Below are 20,717 nucleotides of genomic sequence, written 5' to 3' on the forward strand. Positions count from 1 at the left end.
TCCCTACTCTGTTTAGTCAACATTTCCAATATATAAAATCTTTTGTTCAAAGTACTTACTGTTTCCAGGCATGGAATAAATACTCTTTCTCCTTCTCCGTGTCTCTAACTGTTCATCCACATCTTTTATATCCAGTCAGATGTCAGTTTTTGGATAAAACTTCCAGACTCTGTGCATAGAGTAGACCCCCACCTGTATCTTTGGTTTTGCCTTTTGCAGTTTTGTTTACCTATAGTTAGCCACAGTCCAAAAATAATAAATGGAAAGTTCCAGAAATAATTCTTAAGTTTTAAGTTGAATGCTTTTCTGAGTAGTGTGATGAAATCTCGTGCTGTCCCACTCCTTCTCATTCTGCATGTGAATCATCTCTTTTTTCAGCATATCCCACCCATTAAACACTTAGTAACCATCTCAGCTCTGATTGACTGTCATGAGATGGCAGTCCTTGTGAACAGATAACCATTATTTTACTTAATAATGGCTCCAGAGTGCAAGAGTAGTGATACTAGCAATTCGTTACTTCTTTCACCTTTCCTGTTTTATTTTTTTATTAATTTTTTATTAGAGTACAGTTGATTTGCAAAGTTGTATTAGTTTCTGCATATAGCACAGTGAAGCAGCCATACATATACAATATATCCATTCTCTACACTTCATTACCATATAGGTCATTCAGTTTAGTTCAGTCGCTCAGTCGTGTCTACTCTTTGCAACCCCGTGAATCGCAGCACGCCAGGCCTCCCTGTCCAACACCAACTCCCGGAGTTCACTCAGACTCACGTCCATCGAGTCCGTGATGCCATCCAGCCATCTCATCCTCGGTCGTCCCCTTCTCCTCCTGCCCCCAATCCCTTCCAGCATCAGAGTCTTTTCCAATGAGTCAACTCTTCACATGAGGTGGCCAAAGTACTGGAGTTTCAGCTTTAGCATCATTCCTTCCAAAGAAATCCAGGGCTGATCTCCTTCAGAATGGACTGGTTGGATCTCCTTGCGGTCCAAGGGACTCTCAAGAGTCTTCTCCAACACCACAGTTCAAAAGCATCAATTCTTCGGCCCTCAGCTTTCTTCACAGTCCAACTCTCACATCCATACATGACCACAGGAAAAACCATGGCCTTGACTAGACGGACCTTTGTTGGCAAAGTAATGTCTCTGCTTTTGAATATACTGTCTAGGTTGGTCATAACTTTTCTTCCAAGGAGAAAGTGTCTCTTAGTTTCATGGCTGTAGTCACCATCAGCAGTAATTTTGGAGCCCAAAAAAATAAAGTCTGACACTGTTTCTACTGTTTCCCCATCTATTTCCCATGAAGTGATGGGACCAGATGCCATGATCTTTGTTTTCTGAATGTTGAGCTTTAAGCCAACTTTTTCACTCTCCTCTTTCACTTTCATCAAGAGGCTCTTTAGTTCCTCTTTACTTTCTGCCATAAGGGTGGTGTCATCTGCATATCTGAGGTTATTGATATTTCTCCCAGCAATCTTGATTCCAGCTTGTGCTTCATCTAGTCCAGCATTTCTCATGATATACTCTGCATATAAGTTAAATAAGCAGGGTGATAATATACAACCTTGACGTACTCCTTTTCCTATTTGGAACCAGTCTGTTTTTCCATGTCTAGTTCTAACTGTTGCTTCCTGACCTGCATACAGATTTCTCAAGAGGCAAGTCAGGTGGTCTGGTATTCCCATCTCTTTCAGAATTTTCCACAGTTTATTGTGATCCAGTCAAAGGCTTTGGCATAGTCAATAAAGCAGAAATAGATGTTTTTCTGGAACTCTCTTGCTTTTTCCATGATCCAGCAGATAATGGCAATTTGATCTCTGGTTCCTCTGCCTTTCCTAAAACCAGCTTGAACATCAGGAAGTTCATGGTTCGCGTATTGCTGAAGCCTGGCTTGGAGAATTTTGAGCATTACTTTACTAGCATGTGAGATGAGTGCAGCTGTGCAGTAGTTTGAGCATTCTTTGGCATTGCCTTTCTTTGGGATTGGAATGAAAACTGACCTTTTCCAGTCCTGTGGCCACTGCTGAGTTTTCCAAATTTGCTGGCATACTAAGTGCAGCAGTTTCACAGCATCATCTTTCAGGATTTGAAATAGCTCCACTGGAATTCCATCACCTCCACCAGCTTTGTTCATAGTGATGCTTTCTAAGGCCCACTTGACTTCACATTCCAGGATGTTTGGCTCTAGGTGAGTGATCACACCATCCTGATTATCTTGGTCGTGAAGATCTTTTTTGTACAGTTCTTCCATGTATTCTTGCCACCTCTTCTTAATATCTTCTGCTTCTGTTAGGTCCATACCATTTCTGTCCTTTATCGAGGCCATCTTTGCATGAAATGTTCCCTTGGTATTTCTAATTTTCTTGAAGAGATCTCTAGTCTTTTCCATTCTGTTTTTTGCCTCTATTTCTTTGCGTTGATCGCTGAGGAAGGCTTTCTTATCTCTCCTTGCTATTCTTTGGAACTCTGCATTCAGATGCTTATATCTTTCCTTTTCTCCTTTGCTTTTCACTTCTCTTCTTTTCTCAGCTATTTGTAAGGCTTCCCCAGACAACCATTTTGCTTTTTTGCATTTCTTTTCCATGGAGATGGTCTTGATCCCTGTCTCCTGTACAGTGTCACGAACCTCAGTCCATAGTTCATCAGGTACTCTATCTGTCAGATCTAGTCCCTTAAATCTATTTCTCACTTCCACTGTATAATCATTACAGAGCACCAAATAGAGTTCTCTGTGCTATACAGTAGGTTCTTATTAGTTATTCTTATATAAAAGTAGTGTGTGTGTATATGTCTGGCAATTCATATATACCACTGAAAAGCAGTAAAGTGCTTCCTTTAAGAGAAATCGGTGAAAGTTCTTGATTTTTAAAAGGCAAGAGGGATAGTTAGAGAGTTTGGGATGGGCATATACACACTTCTGTATTTAAAATGGATAATCAACAAGGACCTACTGTATAGCACATGGAACTCTGCTCAATGTTACATGACAGCCTGGATGGAAGGGGAGTTTGGAGGAGAATGGATACTTGTATATGTATGGCTGAGTCCCTTCACTGTTTTATCACCTGAAACTATCACAGCAGTGTTAATTGGCTATACTCCAATACAAAATAAACAGTTTTTTATAAAGTAAATTTAAAATAAGGAAAGAAAAAAATGATACACTGAGGTGGCTAAGATCTATAGTTAGGATGAATCTTCTAACCATGGAATTGGTAAGAAGGAAAAAGAAATTCATGCTAGTTTTGCTGTCACACCTCAAACTGCAAAAGTTGTGGTCATAGTGTGTGATAAATGCTTAGTAAAATTAGAAAAAGCATTAGGTTTTTACAGTTTTAGAGAGAGCAAGAGAGACCACATTCACGAAAATTTTATTACAGTATGAAGTTGACCTTTGAACAATACAGATTTGAACTGCATGGGTCCATTTATATGTGGGTTTTTAAAAATAAACACTGCAGATCTATGCAATCTCTGGTTGAATCTGCAGATGCACAACCTTGAATACCAAAGGCCAATTGTGGGACTTGAGCATCCTTGGATTTTGATATTCATGGCAGGTCCTGGAACCAATTTTCTGTGGATACTGAGAGATAACTGTATTATTATAATTGTTCTATCATTAATTATTACTGTTAATTTATATATATATATACAGGCATCCATTGGGGTCTTGGAACATAGCCCCGGAATAAGGAGAGACTACCGTACTTTGGCTAAATTTGCGTTTAATGGAGTTACTTGTTTACTGTTACATCTATCCTGTGTACTTGTAAGATCTTTGAATGCCAGGGCTATGCTTTTTATTGCTGCTGTTCTAGAGCTCAATATAGAACCTGGCAGAGTGTTTAGCCAGTCTTTTATGGATGCTTAAGTCGTCAGAAAAGCCCATTAGCATTTCCACAGAAATCTCCCTGTACTTCTTTATCTTCTCGTAATTCTTTAAAAAGAAAGTTTCCCAAGGCCTAGCACCTAAAGGCAATAACTGCAAAATACTAACTGTTGAAGTTGGCTATGTTATATGATTTATATATACATTAATATAAAGTTAACAGAGTTTATATTTCTCTGTGTGAATTTAGAATTTTTCTCCCTTAGGCATTGTCTTGTAAGCTTTATTCTGAGTTATTAAATATTTTTCAAAAGCATGTTTTAATGATTATTGGTAGATTACAGTATTCCATCATGTAGATGTTCCTTAACAATTCCTCTTATTTCTTTGCTGTTGTAAATAATGCCATGATGAATATCATTATACATAAGTTTCTTTTCATTTCTGATTATTTAACTTAGCTTTCTCAAAGTAGTCAGATAAATTGCTGAGTTTAAAAGTGCACACCTTTTAAAGGTTTGTGATAAACTTCTACCCATGCTTTCAGAAAAGTTTTTCCAATTTATACTTTCAGTAATTGAATGTCTTGCACCAAGATTGAGTATTACTGTTTTAGAAATTTTTAGTCAATTTGGCAGAAGAAGAATGGTATCTCATTGTTTTAATTTGCATTTTTTGATTACTTGTGATTTGAGTATTTCCCATAGGTTTGTAGATCTTTTACACTTCTTTAGCTGATAGTGCATTCAGCAGACTTTAAGAAAGTGCCATATGGACCTAGCTACCCTTATGCCTTTCCCATAAGCAACTTAGGGGAAGAGGTCATATAGGTCATGTCTGTATCTGGGCTGACTGAGTACCTGGCCATATGTACTTAATGAGTGTTTGACATTGCTAATGCTGTTGAGGCAGTAATGTTGGTAGTGTGGGTGGAATGGATGTGATTCTGTACCTTATTTGGCTTAGCTGCAGAAAAATCTGGGGGAGGAGGTGAGACTTTTTAGCTCTAGAAACAGAGACTGCGGTGGCAGCAGGTGGGTGGGTGTTCCAGGTGGAAGGGACAGTGAAGGAGATGGCATGGAGGTAGGCCATGAGGAAGACTTGACAGAAGTTCTTAGGGTGCTAAAGAAAGCTGATGGAGGAGAGTCAGTGGCAGAGATGGAACTGAGCAAATAGATTAGAGGGCTCGTGTTTAAATGGAGCCATCCCAAGAGGTCCAAGATTGCAGCTGGTTAGCTTGAGGGATGAATCAACATTTTCTCAAGAAAGATCATGAAGACAGAACAAACTGACTCTCTGCTGCAAAGTTCTCTTCTGACTGTGACTCTCTCCCCAGCAAAGCGACATGCACCTTGTGCTGCTGCTGAAGCCCTAAAAAATTAATTCCTCTTCAGAAAATAGTGAGGTTCAAGGGAGGGCCTTTGAGGACCCCATGTCTTAGGCTTAGTTGCACAAGGAAAGCACTTTTTCTGTAATTTTCAACTCTGGGAATTTTGCTCATGTCTGCCTATCTTGACTTTTCTTACCTCAGCTTTTTGCCCTCATGGAGACCACAGTTGTCCTTCCTTTTTCTCAAAATCTCTCAGCCTTCTCCCTAACAATTGCTATTGTAACACTAAAAAAAATAAAACAAAAAACTAAAGAATGACATGAATCAGTAATAAATAGAAAAATGTAAAGTTACATGAAAAAGATATGTATAATGTAAAGTTTTCCTCCTGCTTCAGACTTCCAGGCCATCTCCCCCATCTCTTTGTTACCTGTGTCTTATGAATCAGTCTGGAGGTAAACTGCGTTTATAAGCATGTGTCTGTGTGTATTGCATACATTGTCCTTCACTTTTTATTCATTTATTGTTGCATCTTGAAGATTTTTCCCTATCCTAAAGAGCTACTGCATTTTAAAAATAGCTGCATAGTATTTTTTTCTGTGGATGTATTACAGTTTGTGTACTGTCTTCTCTATTGGTGGATCTCAATTAGATGGTTGTTTCTGACATTTTGCTGCTTCCACAATGTTGCAATACAAGTCCTGTAGTAAACCCCAATACTTTTGGATCTCTCTTAACCACAGCTTTTAGCACCCCACTTCAGACTTATGGTAAGCCCTACCTAAGAACAGGCCCTACTGCCGCTTCACAGATTAGAGAGACCTCTCTTAGACAAGAGCCCTCCAGGCCCTGTCTGTCCTTTGGAAAACTGTGGAGTCCTTACCTGATATCTGAGACCAGTACAGATACATTCTTTACTGCCTTAAACCTGACAGTTCATTAAAGCCCTTTTGTGTAGAGACTATGCCTTTTTGAAAATGCCCCATGTATTACCAGATCAGGAATGAGGTTTGGTTTTCTCTGGCTTTCTCTGCCACTTCAAGGCCATTACTAGATCCTTGCATAAACTGTTCTCACACCTGCCTTCCTTGTTGAAATTAGACCTCAACTTTTGCGTAGCTCCCCATTCAGTCATTGAAAACGTTAGTATATACATCACAGTCTTCCTTCTTATCTCAATTACTTTCCATAGTCCTTGCATCATCATTATCATAGTAATCATTATTGAAGACTATTATTTTAAGTGCTTTCCATGCATTATCTAAGTGAATCCCTACAATAATTCTATGAATTAGGCTTATGTTATTAGGCCTATTTGTAGATTAAGAAACTGAGGTTTAGAAAGAAACTTGTCCAGGATCACCTGTGTGATAAGAGTTAGAACCAGATTTGAATCCAGACCTATTTAACTCCAGAGCCTTCTTAATACTAGTATCTACCACCGTCATCTTAGAACCCTGTTTTCCAAAGTGTGTTTCATAGGACTCCATTTTCTAGAAATGTTAGTAGATTCTTTATCATTTGATAGAGTTTTATGGTCAAAGACATTTGGAAAACACTGAGTTCCAATAGAGTGCAACATAAACAGATGGCTTTATCACAGGACTTCTCAGAAACTTGAATATATTTAGGTTTGTTGTGATTCTTCAAGAGGGGGAAAAATACAGAGCATTAAACTTTTTAAACTATGAAACTCTGATTTGAAAAAGCATCCTGTAGGAGTTATTTTCCAAGGCGTACACTTGAGGAAAGGTTTTCCCAGATTATTTCATTGTCAGTTCATTAAATCTGTGTTTGTGAAGGTCCGTAGCTACCTTATCCTGTGGTTTTCAAGTCTTTATCTTATTGGACTCACTGCAGTATTTGATGTGCCTGCACGCTCCTTCTTGTTTTTACATCCAAGAAACCATCTCTAGTGTTCTCTGGTGTCTCTTCAGTCTCCCTTTTCTGAATTTTCTCTCTGCTCACTTCTTAAACGTCTGTGAGGAAATTGGCAATATCACCCAAGCCTCTGAAGCAGTAAGATGTTGTCTGCTTTTACAGGGTGTGGAAGAAACTTGCCCAGTTTGTTAGTAATAAAAGCATGCCCTTGAGCTGCTAGGTCTTGCTACAGCCTGATAGTCTCAGCACCTCCTGTTCTGTTATTTTAATATACAAATCTAGCTCAGTCTTTGGAATTTAACTGTTTTGGTAAAAACTAGGCAGAGGGAAGTTCCAGAGAAGAAGCTGAATGGGTAATAGTAATGACATCCTTAAGAAATTAAGCTGTTACATATTCCTTTATACACAGAGAAAAGCCCTCTACCTCTTCTCCCATCTGCACTGAACTGAGCAGAAATATCCAGAAAGGACTCAAATGGTCCTTCTGCTCGTGTACTCCATGTCAGGTAGGCAGCAGGCCAGAGAAGAGATGAAAGCTGAGATTGGCTTAATTCTTTTTCTCTAAAGCCAACAACTAGAATGTTCCTTCTACTCTAGTCCGAAGACTCTTGACACAAGAAAGGAAAACACCCAGGGTGCCTGGATTTTGGTTCTAGATTGTAGCCTTTATTCCCCTGCCTTTTAAATTCCTGATGAATTTTCATTTTAAATTCTTGAAAGCTCTGATTTTACCTTTTCTACCTGTTATGGGCTGAATTGCCCTCCACTTCCTGGTTCCTATGTTGAAGTTGTAATACCCAGTGACTTAGAATGTGATTGTATTTTGTGATAGGGCCTTTGAAGAGATAATTACAATAAACTGAGGTACTTTGGATGGGCCCTGCTGAAATCTGGCTGTATCCTTGTAAGGAGAGATTAGGACACACACATACACAGAAGGAAGGTCTTGTGAAGACAGAGAGGAGATGGCTGTCTACATAAGCCAAGGAGAGAGGCCTCAGAAAGAACCAGCCTTGCTGACACCTTGATCTTGGACCCCTAGCCTCCAGAACTGTAAGAATAAATTTCTGTTCCTTAAGCCACCCGGTCTGTAGTAGTATGTTATAGCAGCCCTAGCAGACAAAAACTTGGGCAGAAGGGGGAAGAAGATGGCTTAGAAGCATCAGTGTTTCTCAACTGAGAATCTTTTATTTCCCAAGGTCTAGTTGGTGGGAAATATGCTCTCCAGGCTACTGGATGCAGACCCATGCATGATATCCAGTGCCTTTTGTATTTGTTTACTCTTATCCCTATTACTAATAAAATTTAGGACTCAACTAGAAATACAAAGAACTAGGTCCTTGCAGTAGCTTAGTCTTGAAATCTGAGAGAACAAAGTACTTCCTATTTCTTAGTCTCCTTAGCTGTAAAATTAGGAATAATAACTGTCCCCTCTTAGAGTTTTGGTGAGATCATAGAAAAATGCATTTTTGAGGGCAGAGCTTTATACACAATTGCCTAAGTCATCAGTGGGGTTCTAATTACTGAAGTGTTGTCAGGGCTTTCTCATGACCTCCCTAGCCTAGGCCTTAGCGACCCGCCAAAGATGTTGGGGAGCACAGCTGGAGGCTTTGCTGCCAAATGGGAACCCGGTGAAGCTGCTTCCGATGGTTGAAGTGGCATGGAGCCAGTCCCGAGGATTTCAGGCTCTTACAGGGCTCTAGACTACAGATGGCGTGGTGTTCCTGGGATAACTTGCTATGCAGATCTCTCAGATGAGGCTGTCTATATATGGTGCTTCTCTGGGACCTGCAAGGAAAAACATCTGTGGAGTGCTTTACCCTGAGCAGCCTGGGAGAACAGGCCAAAGGCTACCCTGGGCACTGTGGAAACACTTTCCAGGAGCTGTTTTTGTGTACTTGTCAGGCGAAATGCTTAACATTTCTCTGAAATATTCTGGACCCATTTATGTCCTGGATCTGGGTGATTATCAGTGATTGTTCTTCTGCAAACCTTAGATCTCATTCTAAACTGTGAGTGAACCTTGAGAATTATAAGACGTCACATCTGGGACTGGGGTTTGGGACGCCTTGTTTCAAAGGATGGAGTTTGGCTCTGGTTTCTGAGGAGTATGTTGGAACATTTCTGAGGAATGCTGTCATATCATTAGCCTACCTAGAGTCAGAGGAGGGAGTCAGGTTCTGGTAGCAGGCCTTCACTCTTGCTGGTGGTATTTTCTGGACATAGTGTCAGCAAAGAGAAGTGCTTTGTAAATGTGTATGGAATAAGTAACAAAGCAGCCCTTCTTGCTTTCTCCTGCTTTCTCTGACTCTTGCTACTTATGTGACTATCCAGCGACTGGGAGCATTTGATCCTGTCTGGGAAGGAATTCTTGCTCTGTATGACAGAATTCATCTGCAAAAGTTATTTAAAAGGAGGCAGCTAATATAGTTATTCCATTAAAAAAAAATCAAGTCAGCTAATAAGTAGGTACAGTGGGTACTGTTGGGGCTATTTGTAAGATATTTTCTTTTTAAAATAATTAAAAAAAAATGTTTGTCTGCTCTGGGTCTTCTGTTGCAGCACACAGGCTCAGTAGTTGGGGCATGTGGGCTTATTGACCCACAGCATGTGGATTCTCAACCACTATACCACCAGAGAAGTTCCCAGCATTTTCTTATTATTTAGGAGCTTGTAAGCCAGAGAGTAGATAGAAATATTAATCATTAAGTTAAATATTAAACACTTTTTTTGGTCAGATACTTCAGTCTCTATTCTCATTTTACTCTGTGGCATTCCTCAGTAACTTTGGAAACTCCTTACTCGTAGCTCCCTGTTTTCATGGGTTCTTCTAGTTCTTTGTTACCTTGCTCGCCTCCTTTCCTGTCTGTGTCTGTCTCTTCTTTCTACACTCTCCTCCTCAGGCATCTTTTTTAATCTCAAATCTGTATCTCCTCAGCCTCTAATCCAGTCATTAATTGATGTACACTAATTGAACTGCTCTATGGCCAGTACAGTGCTTGATCCTGGCTTCCATGCTGGGCAGCCAGTAGACTCCTAACAAGCCTTTCAAGCAGATGATTCCCAAATATATACTTCTCACCCTCCCTTTTTCCCTTAGGTTCTAGCCTTCATATCTACTACTATTGTCACCACAGTATCTCAATGTTTGAAGCTTCCATTTTGGGCCTGTTCCTCTTCCTTTGTTCTCTGTTTGTATTAACATCACCATCATTTTGCTAGTTCACCCACTCAAAATTATGGTGTCATTCTTCCTTCTCTCTTACCTCCCACATTAGATCACTTGCCAGATCTTGCTCTTTTTCTCTCTGTGACATCTTTTATCAGTCCCCTCTCTGTTCCTCTCTGCATTCATGTTCTCTTTACTGCTTAGACTATGGTAATAGTCTTCCAGTTGTTTTCTTGATTTTATTTATTTTTCTTGGAATCTGTTGTGTATTCCACTACCAGACTTATCTTTCTGAAAAAGAGCATTAGTCATGGCTACTGCTTGTGCTCAGGGTTCAACTTAAATGTCACATCCTTTGAAGCCTTCCTGAAAGTCCCCATTTAGAATTAGATACACATTTTTCTCTCTTTCTATAGCATTTTATATATAGTCAATTTTGGTATTTATCATACTGTCCTGGAATTGTGTGAGCATTTGACCTCAAGATTATATATTTCTTAAAAGAGTATTTACTATGTGACTCCTTTTGTATTAAATTCAGAAACAGGCAAAAGTAATCTGTGGTGTCAGATTTCAGGATAGTGATTATTTTTGGCGTAAGGGGGTAGGTAGTAACTAGATATAAGTATAGTGGGGCTTCTCTGATGATGTTCTGTCCTTGATCTGAATCTGTTTACATTGGTGTACTTTTGGTTTGTATACTTTTTTGTATGTATGCTACAATTCAATAAAACGTTTAAATAAAAGCTAGGTGAAAAGAGCATAGCAATACAAAATACAGACTGTGTCTGTTAAACTTTATATCCCTGATGCCTGGCATCCAGCAAGTCTTAACAGATATATGTGACTGTGTGAATGAATGAATTAAAAATTTTTTTCTTAAAAAACATTAGTTTTTCTTTCCATTGGTAGTTAAATTATAATCTCAACTTTTTAGCTTGACATCCATGACCATCATGAATTGGTCCAACCTCCTTTTCTAACCTTTGTTAATCCAGAGGACATATCATACAGTTGGAAGAAATTGAGCCTTGGAATCAGCAAGAGCCTGAATTTGAGGTATGGCTCCACCACTTACTGACTATGTAACCGTAGGCAAGTTGCCCAGTCTCTTATAAACTTAGTTTCCTCATTTCCGAATTGGATAGTGTTTGCCTCCGTGAATAAATATGGATTAAATAAGATAATACATGTAGGGTAGGAACTGGCATGTTGTTAACATTTAGTATATGTTACTTTTCCTTCCTTTCCAACATCACACCTTCCTTTTTATCCTTTTCATATCTTTGCGTATCCTATATCCTCTGCCTTGAATGTCTTTTCTTCTCTTCAGTTTTTCCTCTTTCACAGAGCCTTCCCTGATTCTCATCCAAACCAACACCTTGAAAGATGGAAATATTTACTCTTACAAATTCTCATACATTTCACCTGTGTCTTTTATGATACATATTACTCCCTCACATTAACCTTTAGACATTACCAAAGGCTGCCCTCTCATTCCAGGCCCAAAGAATAGACACTCCAGTTGTAATGCTGGAGGCAGGAGCTCTTCAGTTGGAAATAAATTGGGGCATGAAAAGGCAGGTGAGAAAAACTGATTTGGGCCTTTGATTTTTTTTTTTTTTTCTAGTACTTCCTTCTGCACAGGGAGAAATTCAGATGTCTAGTCAAGGATATGGACCCAGGAGCAAAGGGGTCAAGTTGCAGACTGCTTGACTTGTCGTTGGAATTGTTCTTCTATTCAAGATGTCTTTTTGGCACAGCCTGATATAAGTTAGAAGGCCTTGCAAGAGTATGAGTCAGAAGTCTTGGGAATTGAGTGAATTTTCATGTGGAGTGGGCTTCCCTGTTGGCTCAGACGGTAAAAATCTGCCTACGGTGCAGGAGACCTGGGTTCCATCCCTGGGTTGGGAAGATCCCCTGGAGGAGGCAGTGGCTACCCACTCCAGTATTCACCTGTTTAAAATGCCTTGAGGGCCTGGTACATGTAGGTTTAAAAAAAAAAAGAAAAGAGTTCAGGGATTCAGAGATCCTATTCCTGGCCACTTATTTTCTTGTTACTTCTGCTTTCTACTGGCTTTATCCTTGTACATATGGAGATTTAACTCCTTTCCTAGATCGTACTTGAGGTCAGGAACGAATTATCCCTATAATTTTTGATTCCTTAGGCACTCAGCAAAGTTTTGTGGGAAGATTGCTTAAAAGTATGAAGTGGTATTGCAAGACCATAGGTAACTAGTTCAAAAGGAATGAAAAGTTTTATAACGAAATAATTGCCATAAGACTAAAGTAAGGAGTAATCCCTTTGAGTTAAGGTGGTCAGAGAAGTCTTGTCAGAGGAATTCCCAGAGGGAGCTAAATCAACAATTGTTATTAAATATCAAGAAATAAAATAATGAGCTTAGAAAGAAACCAAGGGATAACTTGTTTCCTTAAGCAAGTCATTAAGGAGATCCATGACTCCTTGTAAATGGCAAGTTGTGTTCTTTTCATAAACAATGCAGCTGAGATTTACCACCATTCCAAAGCAGGCATATCCCGAAGTACAGTCAAATATATAAAATAAGACATCTTCAAGCCAAAGGGAAGAGGTGAGTTGCAGCAAATAATCTTTGCCAGTTCTGAGGGTGTCTACTTCCCTTTGCTGGTTGTCATCTTCAGGCATGCTAGGGAAATGTGTTTATTTGGTCCACACCTAAGGACATTCAGACATAAATAGCCAAAGATGACAAATTAGGAAGGGCATTCTAGATGAAAACCAACACCCTAGAGCATTTCTTATGACAGGTGAGACAAAAGCTGTTGACTGGTTTCTCCCAGAATGTTCTTCCTTCTTGGCTTTTGCCATATCTGTCCCTTGAAGTCCTTTTTTTAATTTCTGACAGTTCCGTCTTTGTTTCCCTTTCAGCATTTCTTTTTCTCTGCTTGCCCCTTAAAACTTGGTGATTTCCAGGGTTCTGTTTCCTATCTCATGCTCTTCTAAACTCCACACTCATGACAAGGTGCCTGTGATATTGTCACCAGAAATTTCATAGGTACCTGATGCAGCATGTTCAAACCGTATTCATTGTTTTTTCTTTCTTCTCGACCTCCTTTCATGTATGTGCTTTATTGGTAAATGGCACTACCAGTCTTCCAAGCACAAGCGCTAACACTCCTCAGAATATGGGTATGTGTAGCAGTGCTCCATATCATAACATTTCCTCTGTTAGGTTATGAACTCCCTAAGGGCAAGGATTATATCTTTTCATCATGCCTGGTATTATACCCAGGTACCTAGTAAGTATTCATTCTATTATTTATTTATTTTGGTGAAATTGTATTCAGTTCAGTTCAATTGCTCAGTAGTGTCTGACTCTTTGCGACCCCTAATGTTCAAAGATACTGTACTAGTCTGTTAGGGCTGCCATAACAAAGGATCACAGACTGGGTGGCTTACACAACAGAAATTTACTCTCTCACAGTTCTGGAGGCTAGAAGTCCAAAATCAAGGTGTAAAGCAGGGTTAGCTCCTTCTGAGTACTGTAAGGGGAGGATCTATTCCAGTCTTCTTCCTTGGTCTGTAGGTAGTCGTCTTCTCCCTGTGTCTCTTCACACTGTTTTTTCTTTATGTATATCTTTATGTCCAGACTTCTTTTTTTATAAGGATACCAGTCATATTGGATAGAGCTCACCTTAATGACCTTATTTTAACTTGATTATATCTCTAAAGACGCCTTGTTTGTCTCCAAACAAGGTGGCACACTGAGGTACTGAGGATGAGGACTTCAACACAGATTTTGAAAAACACAGTTCAACCCATAACAAGACACCAAAGTAGTTTTTGCTGTTTGGGCTCCAAGTCTTGTTTTCTGACAAGCATTTGTAAGGTTTTTTAGCATCCTCAGCATACTGGTTTTTACTCTGATAGCACTCTAGACCGGAGAAGGCAACCCACTCCAGTACTCTTGCATGGAAAATCCCATGGACAGAGGAGCCTGGTAGGCCGCAGTCCAAGGGGTCGCTAAGAGTCAGGCATGACTGAGCGACTTCACTTCCACTTTTCACTTTCATGCATTGGAGAGGGAAATGGCAACCCACTGCAGTATTCTTGCCTGGAGAATCCCAGGGATGGGGGAGCCTGGTGGGCTGCTGTCTATGAGGTTGCACAGAGTTGGACACGACTGAAGTGACTTAGCGGCAGCAGCAGCACTCTAGACAGTGTCGTATGGAAAGAACAAAGGATGGGATGGCACATTCAGTGAGTGTAAGGAGTTTGGTTTGATCAAACTTAGGGAATTGGGGTACTTTAGATTCCTCTAGACATGGACAGGTCAAGAAAGAACTTTGATAATATGCCAAGGAGTGAGCATGGACTTTTTCCTGAGAGCAGTCACAGAAGGATTTTAAGAAAATGAGCAACAAGTCTATCTACATTTTAGAGCTATCCCTCTAATAAATTGTCAGGAATGGATTAGGAGTAGGGAGGGGTGATAGGGAGGTGGCTCTGGAGGAAGAGAGACTAGGGAGGATGGATATTTTAAAGCAACTTGAGTGAGAGATAAGCATAGACTATGGGTTGTAGAAAAAGGAATGACTTTATAGGTAAGAAGGTAAATTGATTAGACTTTGTGACATAGCGGGGGGATAAAGGATTTTGCAAGAGGATTCTGTCATTGAATAGAGAATTAGAATATAGGGGTTCTAAAGATCTTGTGTCTGAGGAGAGAGATTATTTCTGGGTGTGATTTGTATGGGTGAGCTGTCAGCATAGGGTTCCAATGCCTGTACCACCAACAGGGTTTCCCATGGGCATTCCCTGCTTTCAGGCTAAATCCAGTGCTTTCTCTCTTCTGCTTTACCTAGTTGGGTACTTCCCTTTCTTCTGTGTGTGTGTGTGTGTGTGTTAGTTGCTCAGTCGTGTCCAACTCTTTGTGACCCCGTTCTTCTGTGTGTGTGTGTGTGTGTGTGTGTGTGTGTGTGTGTGTGTTAGTCGCTCAGTCGTGTCCAACTCTTTGTGACCCCGTGGACCCACCAGGCTCCTCCATTCATGGAATTCTCCAGACAAGAAGAGTGGGGAACCCCCCTCCTTCTCTAGGGGGTCTTCCTGACCCAGGGGCCAAACCTGGCTCTCCTAACTTGCAGGCAGATTGTTTACTGTCTGAGCCACCAGGGAAGCCCTTTCTCCCCCATGCATCCCTAGTTATCTGTCAGAGATCCCCAGCTAATAATATAGGTATCCCTTAAGTTTTCTCTTCCTTCTTTGAACATTAGCTAGTTTTCTATAACTCAGTGCCTCAAACCAAATATATTTAAATATATAGAAAATCATACAGGGAAAACCCCTCCTTTTGGGGAGTCCCTTCATTGAGTCCCAAGACACTTGAGATTTGTTTGTTGGCTAGGGACTTATTTTGAAGAGCTTATAGAAACAGGAGCCTATACCAAGAGAATTTTCCAGAATTGGGTTCACTCAGGTAGATCTCAGAACAAGCCACAAAGAATTGAAGGGGATTATTTGATCAATATTAGACAGTCAGAACATAGTGCTAGAGGTTTACTTCCCCCTGAAATTTCGAGTTTTGGGTTCCCACTAGAGAATTCTCAGCATATGGACCCTTGGCTCCTTTGGGGCACAGAGACTAAGGCAGGACCAGTTCACTTTGTGGACTAGACCAGGAAATACATAATCAGATATATAGGTCAGCACCAGCCTTAGTCCTAAGGAGCCCTCATCTGGGAACTGTGACTTTAACTAAGTTTATTTAAGAGGGCGGTGGACATGTACACAGCTTTGCTGTGTATATTTTGTGTATATTTTTGATCATTAGTTCCAGAGTGAAAACAGGACCACACGCTTCAGAAGTCTAGACTGGAAACCTGTTTAGCTGGGCAGTCCTGAAGAGTTTATCAGCTTTTAAAAATTTTGCTAATCAGAGCTTGACCTGATTATAGAACTGAAATTTGTCAGCAGTTTGTGACTCCTTAGGCCTGCCTTGCAGCTTGTCAAGTCTGATTTAGACTGTGCAGCAGCTGTGTCTTAGCACATCAGTAAAGTGAGTGTGTCCCTGCCAGGCTGCTTACTCCTTTAACGGGCATGTTCTTGTGGGAAGAGGAGAACCACCTCCCGTCACCCATCATTCTCTGCTGCATGTAATTTCTGAGTAGTCTATAGAGGACAGGGGAAAAAGAGACTTTGCCACCAGAACAAAGTGTTTTCCTCATGAAACAGATCCGGGTTGTCTGACCATATACCAGCCTCTTCATATTGCTCCTGGCTTTACTTAGTGGTAGAGAAAGAAGCGTCACAAGCTTATTCCTGCATAGGTCAGGCTTGGGTCAACCTATCCTTTGCACCCTGTGTATGTGATTGTTAACACTGGAAGAAAAGGCAGGCACGTGTTGGTTCTGACCCAGCCACTCTATGGTAGTGACATCTGAAAAGGCAGGCCGGGTTTGGAGCAGACTCATTCTTTGCTTCCGAGCCGATTGTATTTAGCCCCAAGGAGACGTAATTTGGTTTGTATGAGAGGAGAGAACTGCGATTGGTGAGCCCCTCCTCTGGCCTTTGTGTGACAACTCTCAGATGCATTAGCTGAAGATGAGTTTTATGCACCAGGTGGTCTTCTGACTAACCCACCCATTTGGTTCTCCTTTAGAGCTCCTGCAGCTCTGAACCTTCCCACAACTCTGCGTGAGTGTCAGTGTCTCATGCTGAATTTCCATCTTGACTCATTTGTCTCTAGGCGAAGATCCCTGCAAAGATTTAAATTGGGAACCAGTCCTTGAGAATGTCTGTTCAGAGCATTTCACAGCTTCTGGATAAATGCATTTTCCTTCTTAACCCAATCTGTTTTCCTAATTCTGTCCAGCTGGTTCTTGAACAGCCCTGCTTTGAGGAAGCTGCCCAGCTAAGGTGGGTGCTTGTACTAACTCTTACCTCTACAAGGCACTCCTATCCTTTTCTGCCTGCCCAGGATTCCCAAGAAAGAGATCCACGGTGAGAAGGGAGCTGCAGTTTGCTCACATGGCTCAGGAAACAGAAATTATGTCTATCCCAAAAGGGGCTTCCCAGGTGGCTCAATGGTAAAGAATCTGCCTGCCGGTGCAGTAGACACAGGAGATGTGGGTTCAGTCCCTGGGTCGGGAAGATCCCCTGGAGGAGAAAATGGCAACCCACTCCAGTATTCTTGCCTGGAGAATCTCACAGACAGAGAAGCCTGGCGGGCTACAGTCCAAAGGGTTGCAAACAGTCGGACACAGTTGAGCCACTGGGCACACACAAGACTAGTTCCTTGAGGAGGTCTGATTGTCCTTTGGTCACATAATGTCTGGCACTCTCTGGGCTCTGTTGAACAGTGACAAAAGGAGCACTGCTTTTTTACTGAGTTGGCAGTGACTGCTGTTTACCACTTTCTCACTTAAGCCCCTTGTTTCTTTTGCTGAACCTTGAGAAGGAGGAAAGATACAAAAGTAGTTTATGGACAGAGCCACATGAGTGCTCTCGTGAAGACTAGAACTAGAGATAGCAGATTTGTTACGCCTCATGTCCTAAACACATTTTCTCTTGTCTGAGCCTTTGTTTTTCTGGAAAACTCAGACTGCTTAGAAGATGAGCTGAATGTGCTTGCGTAGGCATATGGACAAGACGGACACATCAGCCTCAGTTACAGCCTCTGGAGGTCCTAGCCCCTGGTGGATATGCTAGGAAGAAGTAGGTTCTATGGGTGGTGTCCTACCTCTGAGGGTCTTTCTCAGTCTTGAGAGTTTGATCTTCTCTTGAGTGTAGGAAGCTCAGACCCAAATCTGGTCACGACAGCCACTGCTCTGACCTCTTTAGGAGTGGCTACAGATCTGGGGGAGGGAATTCCAATTTCATCAGTCTTTGCTATATTTCTTGTGTTAATAAACCCTTTACCTCTTTCTCCTGGCTGAAATATGAGGAGCTCCACAGTAAATTTGCCATGACTTCCACTGAAATTTGACAGTTTTCAAGTTTTTTTTTTTCTTTCTGTATTTAGATGTGGTTATGGTTGCACTGTCAGCCTTATCTCTTCTGTCATCCAGCCAGCTCCCAACTGGGTTAGGAGGTATTTGCTTTGCTGTCAGTGTTCGCTGCATAATGAGGTGGATGGTTAAGAAATGGGTTGTGTAGTGTCTCTGGAAATCTAATTTTTTTTTCCTTGGTTGAGGGGGAAGCAGTATTATTGGAAGAAGGCAGTAGGGAGGCAAATGTTGGCTCTGGCTTCAACGCTTTCTCCTCAGGATCTTGGATAAGCCGAGGAAATCATTCTTAATTTAAAAGCTTGTTTTATCTACTGTATAGGGCTGCTGTTCTGTAATGACAGAGTCCAAGGTGGCCCCCATAGACTGCCTGCTTCCTGGCCAGCAGGGCCTCATTTTGTTGTGCATGGTCATGAGGAATGTTGCAGGGCAGCAGAAATAGGAAGGCTTGAGAGCCTGGTTTGGGCATAATGGGTGAATCCAATCTGCCCACCTGCTGTTAACCTGAGGAGGAGGGGATTATTTTATTAGATTAGGCTCAGAGGAGGTAGAATAGGAATGGCTTCACTGGATTGTTACTGGCTGACTAGGCACTATTTTGAGAAGAATTCTGAGGTTCTCTGGGCTCAAACAGTGTTTTTCCTGTCCTGTGGTTGCAGAGTAGAAAGAGGTATCATGTGTTTCACGTTTTTGTCATTAATGCTCCAGGGCTTCAAGGGTCCCCGGATTATGCTTGGCATTGTGTTGCAGTGAACAACTTGAGTGCTCTTTGAAGGTAAGGTAATTTCCTGATGAAATTTAACTGGAATTTCCTGATAATTCCACTAGAATTGTTGAATTATTTGGAATTAGGGCCATGTGAGAACCACCTGACTAGCAAGTCTCCAGGGAGGTGAGGCTGCCACTGGCAAAGGTCCAGGAAATTTGGGACTGTGAGACCAGGGTCCTAAACATTATGCACTTTAGATCAACATGATATTACTTTAGGTTTATTGTTCAGTCACTCGGTCGTGTCCGACTCTTTGCAAACCCATGGACTGCAGCACACCAAGCCTCCTTGTCCTTCACCATCTCCCGGAACTTGCTCAAACTCATGTCCATTGAGTCAGTGATGCCATCATCGCCCCCTTCTCCTCCTGCCTTTAGTCTTTCCCAACATCAGGGTCTTTTCCACTTTAGGTTAGCTAGTTTCTAATTTAGGTTAGTTAGTTCCTGATTCTAGATTTCAAAACAATCTGTGGTCCTGACTTCTGCAGTATAGAGGGCCTTCCTCAGCCCACCTTGTTTCTCTACTTCTGTCTAATCATTGCCTTGGCATAGCCTAAGGGAGTTCTTGTTTTCTGGTTGGTTCTTTTGCTGTGGCCATTCAGAAGAACTAGACTAGGTACCTACTTTGAGAACGTGGTGTTGTTTGATGTTAACTGCCCTTGGGACTTTACTTGTTCTCCAGCTTTGCCAAAGGCACACGCAGATTATATACATAGAAAACCAAAACTAAAAAGCAACCAAACAAAAAAACCTAGAGCTTATCTCAGTAGAAGGGACAACTCCTTTTGTATTATGCTCTGACTGTTTTTACTGTGTTCTGTCTTCCCTCTGAGGCTGGGATCTCCTCTGAGCATAGGGCTCTGTCTTCTGTCTCTCTGTATCCTCTAGCCCAGACATGAGCGAGGTGGATAGGCAGAGGAAAAGAAAGGAGGGGGAGAAGAGGTGGGGGGAAGAAATGGGGGAGGGGAGAGAGTAACATCTATATTTAGGGAGAGGGAGAGACACAGAGGGTGTGTGAGTGAGCTTGCTGGTGAGGTCTGTGTGTGCGTGAGTGTGCTGGGAAAGGGGGTGTGTGCGCCGGGAACGTGTGAGGAGGGCTGGTGCCCTATGGGAGGTTGCAGGCAGGAAGCAGCTGGAGAGGAGGAGGAGCAGCAGCAGGAGCAGTAGCTGCCCTGCTTTCTGTCTCTGTCTCAAAGCCCGGAATCGATTGAGTTAGAATTCCACGTCCAGTCAAAGTTTGGCTGCTATAACCTTCAGCAGGCTGGTCGTCAGTATCCCCCCTCAGCAGAGAGGTGTGGACCAGATTGGATTTCTAGATTTGCAGCTAGCAAGACTCCTGCCCAGCCCATCACTGAGGGAATTTCTCTGCCGGGTATTGTTCCTATCTTCAACTTTGCACCAAGGAGCCAGCCAGCTGGGTGCAGCCGGGAATAATTGCTCCTCAGCTCTCTGTTTATTGGGTGGGCAAGCAGCCGTGCTGTGGCTTACAAAGTTCATCCTGTGGCTTCTCTGTCAAACCAAGGAGTGCTTCTGAATGGATTTCCTTTTAGAGACAGCACTTGCATTCTAAAACTTGAGAATTTGTGATTCTCATATGTTTTTTTTTCCCCCTTTTCATTTCTTTAACTCTTATTTTGATTGCAGCAGCAAGGTAAGTGGTGTTGAGTGTATGACTGACTCTGAATGAGAAGCAGGGACAAAAGCAAAGCATTTGTGGGTGGAATATGGAACAGCTACATTAATTACAT

General features: G+C 41.6%; 1 protein-coding gene across 3 annotated transcripts in view; it reads left to right on the forward strand.

Moving 5' to 3' along the window:
- Nucleotides 1-20,717, forward strand: part of UNC13B (unc-13 homolog B) — a 219,152-nt gene that overhangs the window by 135,588 nt on the left and 62,847 nt on the right. The window contains exon 1 of one of the 3 annotated variants that reach the window (XM_018052117.1): nt 20,376-20,620. The exons of the other annotated variants lie outside the window; for them this stretch is intronic. The gene's annotated coding sequence lies outside the window, so the exon portion shown is untranslated. Of the gene's footprint in view, nt 1-20,375; nt 20,621-20,717 lie in introns of those variants that run through there. 3 annotated transcript variants of the gene reach the window in all.

The sequence above is a fragment of the Capra hircus genome, chromosome 8, assembly GCF_001704415.2.
Source record: "Capra hircus breed San Clemente chromosome 8, ASM170441v1, whole genome shotgun sequence".
NCBI classification, from domain to species: Eukaryota; Metazoa; Chordata; class Mammalia; order Artiodactyla; family Bovidae; genus Capra; species Capra hircus.